The sequence below is a fragment of the Schistocerca nitens genome, chromosome 1 (assembly GCF_023898315.1).
Source record: "Schistocerca nitens isolate TAMUIC-IGC-003100 chromosome 1, iqSchNite1.1, whole genome shotgun sequence".
Classification (NCBI taxonomy): Eukaryota; Metazoa; Arthropoda; class Insecta; order Orthoptera; family Acrididae; genus Schistocerca; species Schistocerca nitens.
In genome coordinates, this window is record NC_064614.1 from 960,625,346 (window position 1) to 960,631,610 (window position 6,265).

Here is a 6,265-nt window from a genome sequence, read left to right on the forward strand (position 1 = left end):
TGCCACGCTGGACATTTTCCACGATTTTACCTGCTCCGAAGGTTGGGTTCCTTGTCTCCCCCTCCCCCTCCTCCTCCTCCTCACCCGCCACCCGACCGCAGTCAAGGTACTTACTGAGCCTTTCCGCTGGTTTACTTAACATAGGACCAGAATCTCTATGGATTTTCCGTCATATTTCTAGAGAGAATTTCGTTGTGGAAACTATTAAATGCCTCTCGCATTGAAATCCGTACCAAATTTCGAGCCTGACTAAAACTTCGCCAATCTTGAGATTTTGGGTTCGTCGAAATTATACGTGCCTTTTTCGGTGCTCCTGCAGCAGCTTTCTGTCGTGTTTTGTGTACCATTGGGGATCAGTTCCGTCTGTTATAAATTAATTTGGTATGAATCTCTCGAGTGCCTTACATAGTTTGTAAGGATTGGAGACTGTCTCTTAGAAAGACGTCAACCGAATTTTTAGTTGCTTTTATAAATAGATATATTTCGCGTTTAGTTTTAGTGAATTTCTTTGTTACGGAATTGAGCCTCGCTACGACTGTGTGTTCACTAATTCCTGTATCCGTCGTGATGCTCAGGATTATTTGTGGCTAAGAGGTCAAGTGTGTTTTCGTAACCATTTACAATTTGAATGGCCTCCTGAACTAATTGTTCAAAATAATTTTAAATAAAGCATTTAGAACAATTCCGGAAGTTGTTTTCTATCTACAATAGGGTCTGAAAATGTATTTTTGTCAACATACGAAAGGAAGATTTGAAGTCACTGCCAACTGTAATTGTATGAGTAGGGTAGCTATTTGCGATGAGACTAGAGTTTTCTTTGAAATGTTGAGCAACTGTTTCATCTGAGACCAGGTGTCGGTAAAATGAACCAGTTATTAATTTATTCCGGTTGTCGAATATAACCTCCGTCCATACTAAGTCACAGGAACTACCGGCTTCAATGTCGCTTGTGAGCTGGAACACACATTACATTATTTTTCCCAGATCATAACAATTATGGCTTTTCCCTTCAAAACCTAGGATGCTTTCTCTGTAACCCTGCAAATACCAGAGCTAAACAATGTAGAACAACGTACGTTACAAGCATAGCATTCTGCATTACTTCATTTCCTTATTTCTAACATTTTAAAATTGTACGTCGACTTTAGATGACATGTCAACCATAGACGTTCTTATCTCTGTTTATAAAAGTACTTCCCCTCATGTTTTGAACATTGTTCCGTTACACTTTATTAACTAATGTTTCGCCGCAAGGGATATCGGATTTTAGAGAGTAAATTAATATAGAGTATGTCGTTCTTCTTTTCAATCATTCACATACCCACTTATTCTTTCCTTATTGTCTTTTGGGCATGCAGTTGTAGTAATTGAAGTAGGCACAAATGCAGTGATCAAAAAGAAATGATTAGCGTACATTCGCATTCTCTTTACATCGTTCCTTTCTTGTTGCTCCCATGGCGATGGACTGTTTCTATCGCAATCAGTAAGCGTGATAGGAAGCTACCGTACAGATAGAGGGATCTATATTTATACTTGGCAGAACTAATTACATACTGACATAGTCGTCGGAAGTGCTTTCGTTTCCCAACAGTTATAAATATTTCGATTTCAGAAAAGAAGCTCTATATTTCGCCAAGATGTCGAAGAAGAAGGTCCCTTACGTACTGGTTGTATCGAGTAAGATGCGGAGACGGTGGTTTGAAAGCGGACAGAAGAAGTACGAGGAAGGGCGTCCTTTACCTGAGGGATCGCTACTCAAGCTACCTGGCGAAGGGGCAAGTGTGGCAAATGTCCGGCGTGGCAAACGTCCGGCGTGGCAAATGTCCGGCATTCCGAATGACAGCTCGCTGTAACAAGTGAGGTGTGACCGTGGGGCTTCGCCGGACAGCCTTCTGATGACCTCACCCTGCGTGCCCAGCGACTAACTGTACTTCTGTCCACAGCAAATGCTCCATAGACTTTGCACAAGCGTTCGTGGATATTCTCCACAGTTTATCTCTCTGCAGTGAGAAATTCAATGACGGCAAGTTGCTTGTAACGTACGTCACCTACAGACACTATTTTGTAAGTAACTGTCCTGCAGCTAAGTTATCTGTCGGAAGTGACAGAAACTTAGCGCACTCATTCAGAACGCTTCAGATAATACATACGCAACGTTTCACGTTCGTAGCATTGTTTTGGGGTGAGAAAAAGTATGCGGTGCATTACTTTCCGGTTAAACCTCGTATATACGAGACGTGTTTTTGAAGTATGTACCGTTTTGAAATTAAAGAAGGACGTGCTAAGATATCTCAATAATTTTATTTTTACATGAAATCCTGTACCTTAATCTACTTTTCTACATAATTTCCGTCAATATTGAGGCACTTGTCATAACGTTGTACCAGTTTTTTAATACCCTCCTCATAGACGTCTGCCGCCTGACTTGTTAACCACTGCATCACCACTGTATTGACTTCGTCATCGTCTTGAAGACGCTGACCGCCCAGGTGTTTCTTCAAGTGCAGGAACAAATGGTGGTCACTAGGCGCAAGACCGAGGCTGTACGAAAAGATGTGATGAGATCCTTGGTCTGATTCGCCACATGCGGACGGGCATTGTCTTGCAGCAAAACGATGCCCTTGCTCAACTTCCATGGACTGTTGCTTTGATTTTGGTGTGACGTAGGCCACCCATATTTCATCGCCCGTAACAATTTGGCTTAAGAAATCATCACCGTCGTTGTGGTACCGCTCAAGGAAAGTCAATGCACTGTATAAACGTTTGGTTTTGTGCACATCCGTCAACATTTTCGGTACCCAACGTGCGCACAATTTTCGGTAATTCAAGTGCTCGGTCAAAATGACATACAAAACACTACGAGAAACGTTAGGAAAGTCATCCCGCAAGGAGGAAATCATAAAGCGTCTGTTTTCTCTCACCTTGTTGTCCGCTTCCTGCACCAAACTTTCATTAACGACCGAAGGACGCCCACTCCGTTGTTCATGATGCACATTTGTGCGGCCATCTTTAAATGCCCTCATCCACTTACCATTCCATCACTCATAATGTTCTCTCCGTAAACTGCACAGATCTCACGATGAATATCGATCGCTTTTAGGCCTTTAGCACTAAGAAATCTTGTAACAGCCCGTACTTCACAGTCGGCGGGACTCACTATTATCTCAGGCATCTTAAACACTCAGTACACAACGTAAACAAGAAAGAATCAGACTGTAATGGCGTCAGTGCGAAGATTAAAGTACATGCTTTCATGTGAAACTAAAATTATTGAGATATCTTAGCACGTCTTTATTAATTTCAAAACGGTACTTACTTAAAAAACACGCCTCGTACAATACATCGTACCTAGTTGTTGTTGTTGTGTTCTTCAGTCCTGAAGCTGGTATGCTGCAGCTCTCCATGCTATTCTATCCTGTGCAAGCTTCTTTATCTACCAGTACCTACTGCAACCTACATCCTTCTGAATCTGCTTAGTGTATTCATCTCTTGGTCTCCCTCTTCGATTTTTACGCTCCACGCTGCCCTCCAATACTAAATTGGTGATCCCTCGATGTCTCAGAACATGTCCTACCAACCGATCCCTTCTTCTAGTCAAGTTGTGCCACAAGCTCCTCTTCTCCCCAATTCTATTCAATACCTCCTCATTAGTTATGTGATCTACCCATCTAATCTTCAGCATTCTCCTGTAGCACCACATTTAGAAAGCTTCTATTCTCTTCTTGTCTGAACTATTTATCGTCCACGTTTCACTTCCATACATGGCTACACTCCTTACAATTACTTTGGGAAACGAATTCCTGACATTTAAACTTATACTCGATGTTAACAAATTTCTCTTCTTCAGAAACGCTTTCCTTGCCATCGCCAGTCTACATTTTATATCCTCTCTACTTCGACCATCATCAGTTATTTTGCTCACCAAATAGCAAAATTCATTTACTACTTTAAGTGTCTCATTTCCTAATCTAATTCCCTCAGCATCGCCTGACTTCATTCGACTGCATTCCATTATCCTCGTTTGCCTTTTGTTGATGTTCATCTTATATCCTCCCTTCAAGACACTGTCCATTCCGTTCAACTGCTCTTCCAAGTCCTTTGCTGTCTCTGACAGAATTACAATGTAACCGGCGCACCTTAAAGTTTTTATTTCTTCTCCATGGATTTTAATACCTACGCCAAATTTTTCTTTTGCTTCCTTTACTGCTTGCTCAATATACAGGTTGAATAACATCGGGGATAGGCTACAAACCTGTCTCACTCACTTCCCAACCACTGCTTCCCTTTCATGTCCCTCGACTCTTATAACTGCCATCTGTTTTCTGTACAAATTGTAAATAGCCTTTCGCTCCCTGTATTTTACCCCTGCCACCTTCAGAATTTGAACGAGAGTATTCCAGTCAACATTGTCAAAAGCTTTCTCCAAGTCTACAAATGCTAGAAACGTAGGTTTGCCTTTTCTTAATCTAGCTTCTAAGATAAGTCGTAGGGTCAGTATTGCCTCACGTGTTCCCATATTTCTACGGAATCCAAACTGATCTTCCCCAAGGTCGGCTTCTACCAGTTTTTCCATTCGTCTGTAAAGAATTCGTGTTAGTATTTTGCAACTGTGACTTATTAAACTGATAGTTCGGTAATTTTCACATTTGTCAACGCCTGCTTTCTTTGGGATTGGAATTATTATATTCTTCTTGAAGTCTGAGGGTATTTCGCCTGTCACATACATTTTGCTCCCCAGATGGTTGAGTTTTGTCATGACTGGCTCTCCCAAGGCTGTCAGTAGTTCTAACGGAATGTTGTCTACTCCCAGGGCCTTGTTTCGACTTAGGTCTTTCAGTGCTCTATCAAATTCTTCACGCAGTATCATATCTCCCATTTCATCTTCATCCACATCCTCTTCCATTTCCATAATATTGTCCTCAAGAACATCGCCCTTGTATAGTCCCTCTATATACTTCTTCCACCTTTCTGCTTTCCCTTCTTTGCTTATAACTGGGTTTCCATCTGAGCTCTTGATATTCATACAAGTGGTTCTCTTTCCTCCAAAGGTTTCTTTAATTTTCCTGTAGGCAGTATCTATTTTACCCCTAGTGAGATAAGCCTCTACATCCATACATTTGTCCTCTAGCCATGCCTGCTTAGCCATTTTGCACTTCCTGTCGATCTCATTTAGGCAGAACCAGCACTTCTGAAAGAAAGGATATTGCGGAGACATGGCTTAGCCACAGGCTGGGGGATGTTGGTAGAGCACTTGCCCGCGAAAGGCAAAGGTATCGAGTTCGAGTCTCGGTCCGGCACGCAGTTTTAACCTGCCAGGAAGTTTCATATCAGTGCACACTCCACTGCAGAGTGAAAATCTCATTCTGGAAACATTCCCCAGGCTGTGGCTAAGCCATGTCTCCGCAATAACCTTTCTTTCAGGAGTGCTAGTTCTGCAAGGTTAGCAGGAGAGCTTCTGTAAAGTTTGGAAGGTAGGAGACGAGATACTGGCAGAAGCAAAGCTGTCAGGACGGGGCGTGAGTGGTGCTTCGGTAGCTCAGTTGGTAGAGCACTTGCACGCGAAAGGCAAAGGTCCCGAGTTCGAGTTTCAGTCCGGGACACAGTTTTAATCTGCCAGGAAGTTTAAGAAAGAAGTAGACTGTAATGGCGTGAGTGCGCAGATTAAGGTACAGGCATCCGTGTAAAACTAAAATTATTGAGGTATGTTAGCACGTCTTTTTTTAATTTCAAAACGGTACTTACTTAAATAACACGCCTCGTACAATACATCGAACCTAGTTAATTAACGTAAATCCGCATGAGTCCACCGAAACTCATAGTTTAAAGTGTAATAGAATGAATGTGATTGGTTACAGCGTTTTGTATCTTCATTTATTTTGGGATACCAATGTACCTGTCAGAGACAGCAAAGGACTTGGAAGAGCAGTTGAAGGGAATGGACAGTGTCTTGAAAGGAGGGTATAAGATGAACATCAACAAAAGCAAAACGAGGATAATGGAATGTCGTCGAATTAAGTCGGGTGATGCTGAGGGAATTAGATTAGGAAATGAGACACTTAAAGTAGTAAAGGAGTTTTGCTATATGGGGAGCAAAATAACTGATGATGGGCGATGTAGAGAAGATATAAAATGTCGACTGGCAATGGCAAAGAAAGCGTTCCTGAAGAAGAGAAATTTGTTAACATCGAGTATAGATTTAAGTGTCAGGAAGTCGTTTCTCAAAGTATTTGTATGGAGTGTAGCCATGTATGGAAGTGAAACATGG